Source organism: Dermacentor albipictus, chromosome 3, assembly GCF_038994185.2.
Source record: "Dermacentor albipictus isolate Rhodes 1998 colony chromosome 3, USDA_Dalb.pri_finalv2, whole genome shotgun sequence".
NCBI classification, from domain to species: Eukaryota; Metazoa; Arthropoda; class Arachnida; order Ixodida; family Ixodidae; genus Dermacentor; species Dermacentor albipictus.
This window is the reverse complement of record NC_091823.1, coordinates 14,299,427-14,315,468: the sequence shown is the minus strand read 5'-3', so window position 1 is coordinate 14,315,468 and position 16,042 is coordinate 14,299,427. Positions and strand designations below refer to the sequence as shown.

Sequence of the window (16,042 nt, the reverse complement as noted above, 5' to 3'; positions counted from 1 at the left end):
ACTTGAACTTGAAAACAGACGTTTGGAGTTGTCTCAAGGAAGTGAAGGAGCTCTGGGTCGATCAAGTGAGGCAGAATCGTACCGCATGGACAGGCTATTAAAGCCATATGAGGTCGGGACCGACATAGGCTTGTTCCTAAGCAATTTTGAAAGGACTTGCGAAAAGATGAACTTCGGTCCGAGTACATGGCCACAGCGGTTGCTGTCTATGTTGCCGTGTGAGGCGGCGGAAGTAATCGCCAGATTGAGTGTGCAGGATGCATATGATTATGCGAAAGTTAAGGCTAGTCTCCTGAAGAAATACCGCCTTTCAGCCGAAGCTTTTCGGCAAAGGTTTAGGAGCACAGGCAAGAAAGATAGCGAGGGCTATCCGGAGTTTGCATATAGCTTAAAGGCCAACCTAGTCGAGTGGCTTAAAAGCGCGGAAGCGTACGACAGCAGAGACATGATCATTGAATGCATGTGTCTAGAGCAGTTTTACAAAACCATTCCCCAAGCTGTGAAACTGTGGGTGCAAGATAGAGGTAATGTAAACACTGTGGAAAGGGCGGCTGAATTAGCCGAAGAGTACGCAACCCGTAGAAAGTTGAACGCCGAGGAGGGAAACTGGGACGGTCGAAATGGACCGCGGAAACCATTTCCGTTCAAAAAGGGTGCGCAAACTAGACGATCGAAGCCTGTAGACATGGCGGAAAAGCCCGCAGAAAAGAGCGAGGAGAAAGTTAACGGAGAAACCGCACAAAAAGAACAGAAAAGAAAATTCGAATCTGTCAGACCAATTCGCTGTTACAAATGCCACAAACTGGGACATATAGCTGTAAACTGCGAGAAGCCAAGCGTAGTTTTTTCCTACGTGGAGGAAAAGGATGAGAATATGGAACTTTTAAGTCCATATCTCCACGACCTGCAAGTTAATGGAAAACCATGCCGAGTGCTAAGAGACAGTGCCGCCACGCTGGACATTGTCCATCCGTCTTACGTGATGGTAGAGGACTTCACCGGAGAAGTAGCATGGATAAAACAGGTTGTAGAAGAACACAGCGTGTGTCTGCCCATGGCCAAAGTCAAAATCAGTGGACCATTCGGGGAGCTAGAGACTGAGGCTGCAGTTTCCAAATTTTTGTCACTGCAGTATCCCTACATCTTTTCGAATCGTTCGAATCAGTTACTGCGTGACAGAGGGCTCAAACTGGGAGAGGGCATAGTACAGGCATTGACCCGAGGCCAAGCTCGTAAGATCGCGGCGCTTTCGGCTGAAAATGCTCAAGCTCCTCCAGCTGAAGCAGAAAAGGGGATAGCTTCAATACCCGAATCCGAGCTAGGCCCGAGGGACAAAAGAACAGTTGAGGAGAGCCTGCCAGTCGACCAGCTCAATGAGAGCGTAGCACTAGAGTGTCAGAGTTCTAGCCTGCAGGAAGAGCATGCAGACGCGCTCCCAAGCGAGACAGGGTCGTTGTTATCACCGGCCTCAAAGAACTTTGATCAACTCTTACGCGTGGATAGAGAGTCACTGGCAGCTGAGCAAAAGAATGATGAGAGCTTAGCTAAATTACGTGACACAGCTAAAGAAGGCATTGCTAGGCGCAACGTAACGATACATGAGAGAGGAGGATTGTTGTATCGGCATTACAGAGATCGAAAGGGTAAGATTTTAGATCAGTTAGTCATACCTACTAAGTATAGGGAGGACCTTTTGAGTCTTTGTCATGGAAATGGGTGGTCCGGCCACCTAGGCATAAACAAATCAAAGGAAAGATTGCTTATGGAATACTACTGGCCTGGCTGTTTCAAAGATGTAGAAAACTTTGTAAGATCATGCGACGCCTGCCAGCGTTCTGGTAAACCAGGAGAGACTTGGAAAGCTCCACTGAAGGTAGTGCCCTTAATAACAGAGCCTTTCAGACGACTTGTAATAGACACGGTAGGGCCTCTTCCAAAAACAAAATCAGGCTACAGGTACTTGTTTACCATGCTGTGTCCGGCCACCAAGTTTCCAGAAGCAATCCCTTTGAAAGAGCTCAGCTCCACTGAAGTAGTAGACGCGCTTTTGACAGTGTTTGCACGAGTTGGGTTTCCAGCCGAAATTCAGGCAGATCAAGGGTCAGTATTCACGAGCGCACTGACTTCCACATTCTTGCAAAAGTGCGGGGTAAAGTTAATTCACAGTTCTGTCTATCACCCTCAGTCAAACAGTGTAGAGAGGTGGCATTCGGTGCTTAAGCGAGTTTTGCGTGCGCTCTGTTACGAGCACAAGGAGGACTGGGAGAACTGTCTGCCGGCAACTTTGTTTGCTTTGCGAACGGTTCCACATGAAGCGACAGGGTTCTCTCCAGCAGAACTAGTGTATGGGAGGACACTCCGTTCTCCACTGAGAATGTTAAGAGAGATGTGGGAGGAAGGAGGGGAGAGCCCAACCGTGGTTGAATACGTGCTGAATTTATTGGAACGGCTAAGCGCAACCCGAGAACTAGTCGGAAAGAACATGGAAATAGCTCAAAGGAACACCAAATTCTATTACGACAAGAATGCGAGGCTTCGTACGTTTAAAGTTGACTTAACGACGAAAGCGGAAAAGTGTAGGTTTGGATGTTCGCAGGTTACTTATCTGGGCCATGTTGTCGGTCAGGACATGAGACGGCCTGCTGAGCTGAAAATAGCTACGATTGGAGATTTTTCTCAGCCGCGCACGAAAACGGACGTTCGTTCATTTTTGGGACTTGTGGGGTACTATCAACGGTACATTCCGAATTACTCACAATTGGCAAGTCCATTAACAGACGCCCTCCGAAAGGGAGCACCGAGTAACGTACTCTGGGATAAGGACAAAGAGAACGCTTTCCAAAGTTTGAAAACGCTATTGGTTTCTCGCCCTGTGCTTCGCGCGCCAGACTACACTAAGGAATTCATAGTTCAATGCGACGCAAGCGACAGAGGTATGGGCGTGGTACTTAGTCAAGTCGGCGACGATAACGAGGAGCATCCTATCCTCTACGCCAGCCGTAAACTAAATGTAAGAGAGGAAGCCTACAGCGCTTCAGAGAAGGAATGCGCTTGTTTGGTTTGGGCCGCCCAGAAGTTGTCGTGTTATTTGTACGGAGCGAAGTTCATCTTCGAGACCGACCACTGTCCTCTGACGTGGCTCAATCAAATGTCACACAAAAACGGCCGCTTGCTCCGATGGAGCCTCACTCTCCAAGAGTACAACTTCTCCGTTAGATATAAGAAGGGAAAGTTGCATAGCAATGCGGATGGTTTGAGCAGGCTAATTTGAATTCTGCGTTTGGGGGTCCCGCCTAAATTTTAGGGTTACCAGTGTTAATTTTATTAAGCGAAGAAGATCCCCTCTCGTTTAGCAGGATTCCCTCCATGATTGCTGAATTTGTCAGCAGGAATTTGCTTCAGAAATTGGCATAGTGAAATGCAGCATTTTTTTTGTTTCTGCACTTATGTTGTTGTTGTTTTTTTTTGAAGCCTAGCGAGTCTAAAGTGAGAGCCAATGCACGTCATCTCGGCGCAGAGCCGTGTTGTGGGGTTCATTTTGCAGTTGCCTGTCCTTGTTGGATGTTTTGGGGCGGTGACATCAATGCACAGGTGGTCGCTGCGAGCCAAGACATCAATCCCCCCCTGACCAGCAGCCATTCTCTTCCTGCCTAGCGGTTGTCAGCGCTAGACAGTCGAGACTTTTGGGGCCATGGAGGCGCTGTAAAGAACGGCGGGTTGCACAACAAGACTGCCACCTTGCCACCTGATTACGACAAGGGGTGCAAGACGCGCACCTGCACCTCTCCGTGCTGCAGCTGCGAGGCGTTCAAAGAAGCGACCTTTGCGCTGGAACCCGCCGCCTTCCTCCAGCCCCTTCGACATGGTGTCGGGACGAATTCGGTGTGTGGACAATGATTCCAGAGTTCCTCAACGCGGGGCTGATTTGACACGCCTGGAGAAGCTACCGCGGGAAGACTTATTTTTGTGCTTCTCAAGGTTTGGAGTGGCTCGGAACAATGAGCGACGCGCGATCGACAACGTCGATTTTCCGGAACGGCACCACCTTCAACACCGTCGCTTGGGCTTCGGAATGTGTGTGCCTTTGTGTCTGTAAACTGGTCTTCAGAGCAGCTGCGAGTTGGTGATGTGTAAACGAACAGCCGCCGCGTCGTGGACGGGCGGATCGAGTGTATAAAAACTGTGGTTGTGCGATTGTTGGACGCACTTCTCTTGAGCAGTCATGTTAGACTGGTTCACTTCTTTCATGCAGTCCTGTTGGACTAATACTCTTTTTCTCAAGCAGTCATGTTAGACTGAGTTAATTTCTGTAAATAAACCCCTTTTCCCTCGTTCTCGATGAGAAGCAGTTCTTCACTTCATCAACGATCTCAGCGTAAATAAGTTGGGCGACGGCATGGGCCAGCTACCTTCGAATTCATGCCGTACTCCAATCTTGGCAAAGGACCACGGACGAAGGGATTGAGCCCCCAATCCTGACAATAGGTAACGCCGTCCGGCCCAGGTGACGAAGAGCGCCTGCAAGTCGCTAGTGCCGCTTCAAGCTCCTCCACCGAAAACATTACATCCATGCGGGAGTCCCGTGGCACAGGAGTGGCACATGGTGTAAGGGCGCGTTGAGGCTGCGAGCTGGCAAGTCTTGAGCAAAATTCTTCGGCAACGTCTAATTCGCTGCGACCTTGTTGTAAAGCGAGGGACTTAAAAGGAACACGCTGTTGCGGTGATACACGAAGTCCACGCACAGTTCTCCATATCTGAGATAATCGCTGACGTGGATCCAACGACTCGCAGAAACGTTTCCATCTTTGAGATTGAAGTGCGTCAATGCGGCGTTGAATCTTCTTTTGCATCCGCCTTGCCTCTCTGAGATCATGGATGGATTTGGTTCTCCTGTATCTTCTTTCAGCCCGCCGGCGAACTGCTCGTAGTCGCTGCAGTTCGGCTTCAAATTCTTCGTATTTCGGGAAGGGCTGAAAAGCACGCGTAGTATCTTGCATGGCTTTTTGAATTTCGGTTTCCAGACTTGAATGGTTCCCTCGCTGACATACTTCCTCCATGTGCGACCGAAACGCCGACCAGTCAATTCTCCGGAGTGTCGTGGAGGGGCATTTAAATAGTCCCTTGATCTTCAGGTACGTCGGAATGTGGTCGCTTCCACGGGATTCGATGTCTGGAAACCATTGCACGTTTCTTTCAAGACGCCGAGAAACCAGGGTCAAGTCTAGGCAGCTGCTGTATGTAAGCCCGCGTAAATATGTTGGGCTACCATCATTGAGGCAGTGAAGGTCGTGCTGTGTGGCAAAGGATGCTAGTCTCCTTCCCCTGGAGTCCATCTTCAAGCTCCCCCAAAGCGGATGGTGAGCATTAAAATCTCCGGTGAGAATCGTAGGGTGGGGTGTCGCTGATAGTACGTCGTGCAGTCGTTTAGAGTCGAATCCGCGTGAAGGAGCAAGGTAAACAGCAACGAGTGTGAACGTAAACTTGTTCGTTTTCACAATTAAACAAACGTACTGGTTGTCGTCGTGCGGCGGGACTGGGTGCAACACGTATGTCAGATCACATCTAATATATACGATTACCTTGCTTACATCACCACAGGTAGAGGACATGAATGCCTCATAGCCAGAAATGCGTATAACATTCTGCACGTTCGGTTCGCAAATCACAAGTATGGGAAATCGGTTTTCGAAAACGTAGTGTCTGAAATCTGAAATTCTCGATTTGAGACCACGGGCATTCCACTGCAGTAAAGATGCTTTCTTGACTTCCTTGTGGAAGGGCAGCGAGGGGCGGGCCATGGTGCTATGCGATGCTTTCAAGTACTGGAGTCAGCGCGTCCAGCACTTGCAGTGCGCTACGAGCAGCCGGAGTGTCCATGTTTGTCAGTAGTAGACGCATGACATTCGTGAGGGATTTGAGCATAGCAATCACCTGGGAATCCTTGTCTCGCACTTGGTCAACTGAAGTGACATTTGACGTTAAGTGGCGAGTCATGTGCTGTGGCTCTGGCGCGTGGCATGTCTTCGGCAGTGCTGGCCACACCTCACTTGATGAAGCAGGAATAGCAGGGCCGCTTTTATCGTTGACATTCGTGCTGTTACTGGAGACAGATGGAACAGGAGGTGGCGTTGCCGGACGAGACTTTTCCCTTGAACCGAAAGAGGATGTCGTAGACTTTCGTTTCCGAGAGTGGTGTCGCCTAATCGCTGCAGAAGCATCTCTGTGTGATGATCCGTCTCTGGCCATTTTCCGCAAGATTTTCTGCTCTTTCTTTAGGCGTGGACAGTCTTTTGAGGATGCGACGTGTGGGCCTTGACAATTAGGGCACTTGAGCTCCGTTGCACGGCAGGTGTCCGTGTCGTGTTGTTTGGAACATCGTGGGCATGTCGCTGTATTTCGGCAGACAGCGCTCACATGTCCAATTCTTTGACACCTTCTGCACATAAGTGGTTTGGGCACGAAAGGTCGTACCACATGCCGAAAGTGTCCGACCTTTACATGTGACGGTAGACAGTCACCTTTAAACACGAGCCTTACACAGGTCGACTTGCCGAGGCGCCGAGCTTGTAGTAAGGCAACACCATCAGTGGCAGGTTTGATTAAAATTGGCAGGTCGCTGTCGCTAATCGATGTGTCAATATCATAAACGACACCAGCCGTAGTTTCGTTGTCCTGTGGAATGAGGTAGTGGACGTTGATGTTGCCCAGGAGCTTTACTGCCATCAAAGCATTGATTGCGCTTTGGTTATGGACATCAATAGCCAGGACGTTCTTTCGAGTGTTAATTCTGATATCCTTGATTTCTCCTGGGACAAGAGCCTCCAGAGAAACGGAAATCGCTTGTCTATTAAGGCGGTTGAGGTTGTCGGAGGGTGTGTCCGGCACAAAAAGAATAGTGTGCGCAGATGGCCTTCGCTGTGGCATGACGGTAGACTTACTTGATGAAGACCGTCCGCTGATGTTTCTTCTCTTGGCCTTGCGATGTACCACTCTTTCGAAGCCTTCGTCATCTGAGGCGTCATCACTTGAGCAGGAGTACAGCGCAGTGTCCTCGCTGTCAGCTTGACTCGGTGGGCAATTTCTCTTCCTCGGGCCGGTACCTGCCGAAGCAGTCACGTCGCGGCGGCATTCTGCCGACTCCACTTCCATTGCCGTGGCAATGGGAACGGCGTCACCCAGTAAAACACGGGAAAAAGCCGAAAATACTGCAGCGCGAAGGAACAGTGGTCGCTACGAGAATCACTTCGTCTTCCTCTCGCGCTCATCCAAATACAGTGCTTGCACCTAGCGGCCGCGGCTACTCGAACAGACCTCACGTGGCAGCTGGGAAAGGACTTTGTCCAACTCCAAGTTGGACTTTGTCCAACTTTGTCGCAACAGAGTTATGTTTTCTCGCATATTCAAATTACAATCCGAAGCTATCATGTATACGCAGCTTGTGTGTAAGGTGTACTTTACGACATTTCTGATTCAATTTACTTTGAAAAATTCAATCAGTTTAATAAGGCGCACTTGCACTAGGTGGAGGGCCTAGAAGAATGAGAATGCATGCTGCACTTCTAATCAGGTGCGTGCGAGCGTGACGTACGTGTGCACGCAATGTGTCTGTACGATGCTTCGTTTTTTGTATATGTTATCGTCCTGGTGGAATTATGCCGTGATTGAGACTCAGTGTTCGTATTGTCTCCTTTTGAAATAAACTCTTCCTGAACACATCTCTCCTTGATGCGTGGACACCCGTTGAATCTGTCGCACAGTGTGTGTTCGACTGTAGTCGACATTATGGCAAAATGTGCACAAAGCCAGTACTAAACCTGATGACCGCGGCCACTCAGACAAACCTCAAGCTGCAGCGCGATATACATCAACAGTATACGATGTGCATCAACCCAGGCAAAGGCAAAGCAGATATCGAAATCTTCATGAAAAAGCACTTTGCCTCAGTTGAACAACACACAGCGGTTGAAATAGCGGGTGACTTTAATATAGATATGGCTCAAACAGGCAAACAGGAATGGTTAAGGATTGCAAACAGGATGGTTTTCTAATCATTATATGACGGGAGTCACAGGCTTAACGCCTCCACTGCCTCGGTATTACTCACTCGGTGTTATTGATACTTTGGCTGTCTCATCGTATTTCTTCCGTTGATTTTAACCTTGCGCCACACATCCTTCTGAAGTATCACTGATACGTTCATTCAGTAACGCATGTGTAGGTCTTGCGCGGCTCCCGGAAGGATCGGCACGAGTGTGAGACTATAATAGATGTGCGTTTTCTACTTACCTTTTTTCGCGACACAGTTTGCTCGATGAGCTGCGACAGACTCTGTGTCTTGAGCATTGTTCTCCTACCACGAGTGTTTATGAAAGTATGTCTCTTGGCCATCCCAACGCGTGCGCTAAGGTCGGTCCTTTCAAGGATTGCCAAACGCTGCAGCAGCTACCATAGCAGTTTGCCGACCTTTAGCTATAGCTCGCAGCATATATTCTATATGTAGGTCGCCGCCCTGTACACAGCCCAGCGCACGCGTCATAACTTCACCGCATACTGGCGTGCTAACTTTTGCCGTATTCCTCTGTTGACGTTGTCTCACCACGGTCACCACTCAACTCGGCCTCCTTAAGTGACACTTCTTTTCCACTTGAGCGACAGTGAGTTGTCCGACCCGCTTTAAGCGTTGCAGACCGTGTGCTCATGTATATGTCGTTTATCATCGCCTGTGTGCACATCCAAAGGCACGCTCGTGGAACAAACCGCTCAAGAATGCTTTCTCAGTAAGCTTGCGCTCGCTAGTCGTGACCTGTTGAGCGAGTTCTTCAGAAGCGGCACACCACATGGGTTCGAACGTTGGCGTTTGCCATTGGTGCAGAGCGTATAAGGAACGAACACGCTGCAACCAACGCCGTAAGAAAAAAAGAAGGGAAAAAAACGGGCCCGCAAGAAGAAAGGCGGCACGAAGTAATTAAGCGTGGCATTCGGTGTACAGCCCAGAGAGAAGTGATCACCGCAGCGCTCACGGAATCCACTACCGAATCGCTCTCGGGTCCCCCGCTCGCTGCCGTGTCGTCGCGAGCGTTGTTCACTCGAGACGCTGGCAGAGTCGCCCCGCACAGCACGATCGCGCCGTTATTTATAACGTTTTCTTTCCCGCGCGAACGCGCTTTCAAACACATAGGCGCGCTAGCTGGCACGCGCACCCACATGTACGCACGCAAACATGAGCGCCGAGCCTTCTCGGTCAGTCGCCGCGCGCTCGAAACGGGGCTACCGAAGTCCCCGCGCCGTGCCTCGCTCGCAGCGCGAGATTAGGGGCTGCGATTGCGGGCCCATTATCCCAGATATAATACTAACGAACACGCGCGCCCTGCCATTGTGCCATCGCTTCTTCTCTCGCTTCTTTCCCGACACTGATTAAATTCGCCGGACTCCAGCGAGGCGGCGTCGGCGCGCGTATGGTGCAAGCGCGTGCCTCGTGGCTCAGCCGGAACGCTATGCAGCGGTGGAATGAGGCCTCCGCGTGGCTCAAGACGAGGCGATGCGGGCGCTCGGTCGGCAAAAACACCTCGGCGCCGGTCGGTCCTCGGCGGAAGAGCGGCGTCCGGACGAGTGTGGCCGGCGCGTTCTGGTCGGGCGGAAGACGCGAATACGTGTTTGCACAGCCCTCCTTTGGGTGTGCGCGGATTGCGTGAATTGAGTGGGGCGGTGACCGACCGTGTTAATATGCCGCGAGCTGCGGCTGAGCTGAGGCGTTCGTGCACCGCCGACGGGAGGAGCGAACACTTCGTCGTAGGAGACGGTGTTCACATAGCTGCTCGTAAGCAGGAACGGTTTGTTATAACTGGTTTACTTGGGGTCTTTAACGATGTGATGCCAAGAATGTGTCTGATGAAAAAGAAGCAATCTCCGCGAGTTTTGATCCTTGTTGTATTGCACTAGGCTGAAAGAATAGAAGACAAGAAAGTTTCTTACTTTCCTTGTCGCACAGTTGGCAGACGCGACAACTGTCAATAACAAATTCGATGCTCGTTTATAGAATTCTCCTTTCTTAACTCAGTTACGTAGGCTGGGTTTTAAGGTAACCAGAGTCTCCGAGTGACGGAACAACTCACACAATATGCAGCAAGTAGCACAGGCGACAGCACAAGCCGTCATCGCATTACACGGGAGGCAACGATTAGCCGGCCAACACAGTGCTGGAACGGCGTCGGCCCAATCACAAGCCGGAGCGTATACACTCTAGAGCGGGAGTTTGCGAACTCTTGACAGCGCATCGCGTACGCAGCGGTAGGCGAACGACAAGCCAGGTTACGCAACTATGCCGGATCTGTAAATGAACGCAGGCTGTCTTGCAGCTTCGGCTCGGACAAGGCAGCTGTGAGTCGTGCCCAACGAGTGACGCGTCGTCGTCCAGCTAGGCTGCGCACGCAGCAAGACGGACGCTCGGTCAAGCTCTCTCGGACCAAACAAAAGAACCAAATAGCAAAGCGCCAAGCGGCCGCTATTCGGGCGAACGCACCGAACGGGTCTTCGAATGCGACGGCAATCGCTGGACGTGCGTTCGTCTGTGAATGTGTGCAAGGCCAACAGCAGGAGGAGCACGAGCGCCATCTCCGACCAGCGCGTAGCGCGGCGGCGCCTCTGCATGGGACACGTCGTCCCATCATCGAGGGCGTGTTTGCGCGCTTTCAGAGCGAGCGTCTGTCCAGGCCATCAGACGGCGGGGAGCCGCCGCCGCCGACCTGCACGTGTGTTCCAATGCAAGCAATGAAGCTACGACCCGCTGCCGACAATCGCTACTGTACACAGAGGCGTTTTGCGAGTGTAAAAAGCCCGCTGCCTAGCTGTCCTTGCCACATTCTCGCGCTTCGAACGGTTGAGGCTGAAGGCTTGCACGGGGGTTTTCTATACGCCGGCTTTCGCGGGTGTCGTCCGCGCGCGCTCATCGGTCTTCGCATGCAGTTTATCGACGGGAGGAGGTGGAGGCGCTGGTTCTCTTCTTCTTTACTTTCTTTCTTTCTTTGGAACGAGGCGAGGAAGGGGTTACTGCTTGGCAAAGGTGGACAGAAGGAGAGACGGAGGTTGCACGACACCTGCCTTGAGAACGCAGAAGGCGCCCAGGCCGTGGGTCGATGGGGACCTCGAACCTGTATCGCAAGCATCCGCAGCGGTCAGGTGACGGGAACGGTCAGCGGCGCTCCGTTAACCCGCCCCGTAGCTCCCTGCCCCGCCTTCTATTTGAAACTCGTTTCTTTTCATTCGCAACCTCACCTTGTTTCTCGAGCATCTGTTCAATCTTTGTTCGTCTGCGCGGCGAGTGACCGTGAAGGAAAACAGTGACAGGGCGGAGACCGGATGAACCCCAGACGAGATATGAAGCCCGCCCGCATGAGACACTTATGACGCTACCTTTCCTTTGTCCTTCCTGGTCGAGGGAGAAGAACGCAAGAAAATTTTATGTATATGCAAGACACACAAATAGACAGATATATAAATTTTATTTGCAGGAAAGGCAGAAAGGGCGACCTGGGCTGATCCGCTTCAGTCTGCTACTCTTCACTGGGAAGGAGGGAAGGGGAGTGAAAGTACATAGATTAATGACATGAAGAGAGGAGGAGTGAACGCTTATATACGTGTTTATGACAGCGGCCCTACCAAAGCCGCTCGTCCAGTCCTGTGATATTCAAGACAGGAAGACAGATACTGAAGTCGGAATACGCGAGAAGTTATGCCAAAAGCAGTTGAGGCTACAGTGCCGTTATTCTTGTTGTAAAGAAGCGAAGGGTGAAATACCGGCGGCAGCTAGGAATCCTACACGAGCAACAAGACCTATATGCAAATGTTGTAGAGGTCTGAGGGATATATTCGAGAGAAAGAGAGCTCTTTAACGAAGGCCTGGCTGCATGCTTAGTATATTAGAATGAAATGGCACGCACAGTGCACTTCTCAGATACTCAACAAACACAAAACACTCCACAACACTCAGCAAGGTGAGGTATCTAATTGGGGCCATTGACTCTGAAGAAGGTTTAACGTTCGTTCGTTGCGAGAGACGCACACGCAGCGTTGGTCCATAGGCCAAAGTGCGTGTCGCAGCTCAACGGATGACAGCCTTTGGTGAATATTCAATGAATATGTTAGGGCTATTATTTTTCTTGTATATAGCCTGTCTTCTCGACATAACCCACTTACACCTAGCGTTTAGTATACTACAAGTGTCAGAAAAAAGCATTGTAGGACACTTAAGCTTCGTATTTAAGAGTGGACGCGATAGCATTCAAAGATCCCTGACTGCTTCTCAAATTTCCCGGCAACTACAGGTTATGTGTAACCGTAATGCTTATCGGGAAACGCTGGTGGCGAACGGTATGCGCGAAGGCGAGCGGGCGAGCTTTATGGTAGAAACGCTGCCTCTTACGTGCACAGTTTCATACAATAATTACTACAGGGAACTCTGGCGCTAGTATCTATGGGAGCTGCAATGAGAACGGTTGTACCAGCATGGGAAGTACACGGGATTTGCCTAAACTTCGTCATTTTGGCTTAAAATGGTTTTGTGACTTTGTAAACTCGTCATATTCAACAATGTACTGCCTAATAAATAAATAAATACCATTAAAATTGTCCGATGGTAGGATTCGAACACAGGAACTCATGCACAGAAGCCTAATATTGAAACCATTAAGCCACGGACTCATGCATCGACAAGCGAATGAAACGCCCTTGTGAATTTATCACGGGCATGCCAGTGCCTTGAGATGCTTGGCGTGTTTCAATTTGGCCACCTGGACAAGCTAAATCGTTGCAATTAATAGCAATTGTGCGTGTTCGCGGCGTCCTCCGCACTTCGAAGAGTATAGCTTGCGCTGAAGCTTACGACATTAAGACTTGTATAGCGTAATATACAAAGCCACAAGAACGTCTGAATGCACAAGCGCGAAGATCAGCCAAATCCATGTGCTTCCCGTCGTTCCCATGGTGGTATAACGACTGCAGCGCCAGAGTTCCCTCTAGAAATTATTGTATGAAACTCTCTGCTTGCGTGGGCCGCGGACGCGCGGAGGCGAGCGCCATCTGGATGGAGGCGTTGCAAGGAACCGAGCGGGCCGCGCCGCTCTATGTATGGTAGAAACGCTGGAAAAGAGGTTTGTGTTGGAGTTGCCACGTAACAGAATTATGCTTTCTGGTATATTCAAATTACAATCCGATGCTATCATGTCTATAGGTCGTGTTTAGGTCGTACTTTTTTTTTCTGACGCGTTTTACTTTGAGCAATTCAATTATTTCAGTAACGCCTCTGCCCCACGCAGAGGGCCTGCGTGGTTGTGGTTCGGAATGATTTTTCGCGAAACGACGTCCGACACCGACGCTGGATTTTTCGCGACACGGGGCCCTTGACAGATATCGTAGTTCTGTAAACTGCATCCGTCAGAGCATCCAAAGCGGATAAATTTGATTTACCAACTGACATGTTACGTGAATGTGTTACATTGTTTGCTATGGTTTTGCAAAGTCCTACTGGCATATTAGTGGTCTGTTTGAGAGCCATATATAATGTATCAATTTTGTTCGCTATAGATGTACTACAAGATAAAATTTACAGAATTATGATATCGCTTCTCATTGCTGACTTACAGAGTCGTAAACTTCCGAGTTTCATTTTCTCAAAATTTGCGATTTTCAACAATTTTTATAAAAATATTGTCAGCATACCTCAAAAATTCGCTGCCAACAATCACTAGATTTTAACTTTTTCTTTTAAATGCAACAAACCTCATAAAATTTGGTGCAATAATTGGCGAGAAAAACGATTTCTCCTTTAGCGTGTGTTAACATAAGAACCCCGAGCTAAGGTTTCGGCTTAGGTTGCAATTCCGATTTCGTTGTCTATTGGGTTTCTTTTAGTTTTAATTCACAAATTATCCGAAATTCCGTATTTACCGCTTTGAAGTTGTGAGTTGTCACTACACAATGCAAGCATCCAAGCATTGGCATCAATTGTTCTCACGAGTATCTTTAGCTGTCGGTGAAGCTGCCCACACAGACAATCGCGATAGTTTTATCTAAAGGCAGGACATATTTATAAAGACAAAGAAGTTGTCAACATGCTATATGGATATCCTGAAGGCTAAACCACTGATGTAGCGCTCTATGGTTCTATAAATAACGTTAACATGTCCCTTAGCACAGGTTCTATACATTGTAGTCGATAGATACTGCCGATTTCTGAAGACAAAGCCGCCTTGCCGTTTTAAATAAAACTTAATTGTTTAACAGAAGAAAATTAGCAAGAAGGTATCAATTGGTACACCGTAGCAGTGTATAAACTTAATTTCATAAATTTAGCTGAATGTGGTCGACGACACACTTTCTTATCATCATGATTCAGTACATCTACATTTTCTGCCAGAAAACTTGGGTTGCGGAAAATATTATGGACAATTATTATTCAACAATCACACAGCCTATGTTCAAACATTAAACAAGTACTCAAGCTAACGCAATGAAACTGGCTGCTGTAACCTGTAAACGAAATGTTACAGGTGGTGGTCATGTCTGTTTTCAGTGTGCTATGTATTGGAACTACCGTCGTGCTTAGTTTGTAACACGATTGTCCCTTTATTGGACGTTACAATCATCATCAACATTTAGCATGTGGCATACCCCTGCTGCGCCACCAGGCTTGCATCTTATTAAAGGCGGCAAATGCGCTATATCCCGACAATGCAACCGGTTGTGCGGCAGGTTCTGGAGAAGAATAGGATCGGGCTTGATCAAGAACGAGATCAGCTTCGATTACCATTTATTCCTAACCACGATCACAGTTGTCATGGTAATATTTTCGGTTTGATGCGTTATGCATAAATACGTACTGGTTGTCACTTCAAATACGAGTAAAGCGGGCTTTTCCGCACAAATTCTTTTGTTGCAGTGAAGCCAGATTTGACGAAGGTTCATTAGTAGGAGGGAAAGAGATAAGTAGAAGGAAGGGAGGTTAACCAGAATAACGTACGGTTGGCTACCCTACGCCGCGGGAATGAGAAAGGGTAAAACAAAGATAACAGGGAGAGAGAGAAGGGAGGGAAAGAAGGAAATTGCGGTGAGTTCGCTGACGTATGTGGTCTTACAGAAATTGCATTAACAGTCACAGATGGTCGCACAAGCCCGTCGTCCTTATGAAGCACAAAAGCGCCTTCACCACTTTATGGGCCGACAGGCGATGGGGGCGGTGTTCCAGCAGCACCTGCACAGAAAGCGACCAATTGTCCAGTTTTTTGGAAACCTTTGGTAAGTTCTTGTCTCTCTATAGGGTGAGCTACGCACATACGAATGCACGTAGGGGCAATGATTCTGGCGCTTCGCAAGTACATTATACAAAGGCATTTACCTTTGTGTGAAACGTTAACAATGAGTAACATGTGAACACGTATAAACATGCATAACAATGTAAATGCCTAAGTGTTCTTCGGCGCATTTCTTCAATCTTTGAGGATGACTGTAGCAAGGTGTGGCCTAACGAACCTGCAGGCATTCTTGTTGCTAGTTGTCTGTCTGCTCATCAAGCAAGACGGGTTCATTTGTTCTGCCCTCAGTATTTCACGCTAATGAGCATCTGAGACTCATGAGTAGTGCTATTACCTTCGCCGCGTGCGAAATTTGGGCCCCAAATGCGACATGCCCGCCGAAACACGATCCATGGTAAACGTCAGCTTTTACGTTGATAGGGGGCACGATAAAGCAGTGGAAACCAAACGCGCCGGTTTAGAGATGCCGTATTTCTCTCGCGTGCCCCTATTGCGGTCCTTATCTCCGAAAGCTGCGGCCATCGCACTTGCACGCGAAATGCGAGCCTAGCGGTTCTGCGCTTCGAATAAACAGGCCGCGGTGCCTTAAGCGATTTTCAACGTGCCACCGTGCATATCATTGTGCTAATAACACTGAAACACGCAGCTTATAACGAAATATCGCTGCAGTGCAGCACTGAGACCGCGTATTCAGCGCACATTTAAAGTAAGGTAAGGTAATCGTAGGGAGTTACTAC

General features: G+C 49.1%; 1 long non-coding RNA gene across 2 annotated transcripts in view; it reads left to right on the top strand.

Moving 5' to 3' along the window:
- The window catches only part of LOC139057257 (uncharacterized), a 144,807-nt gene extending 129,542 nt beyond the window's left edge, over positions 1-15,265 (top strand). The window contains exon 3 of one of the 2 annotated variants that reach the window (XR_011512659.1): positions 15,146-15,265. This is a non-coding gene — a long non-coding RNA (uncharacterized lncRNA). The remainder of the gene's footprint in view (positions 1-15,145) is intronic. The other variant, XR_011512658.1, reaches the window with a different exon arrangement.
- Positions 15,266-16,042: the final 777 nt, after the last annotated feature.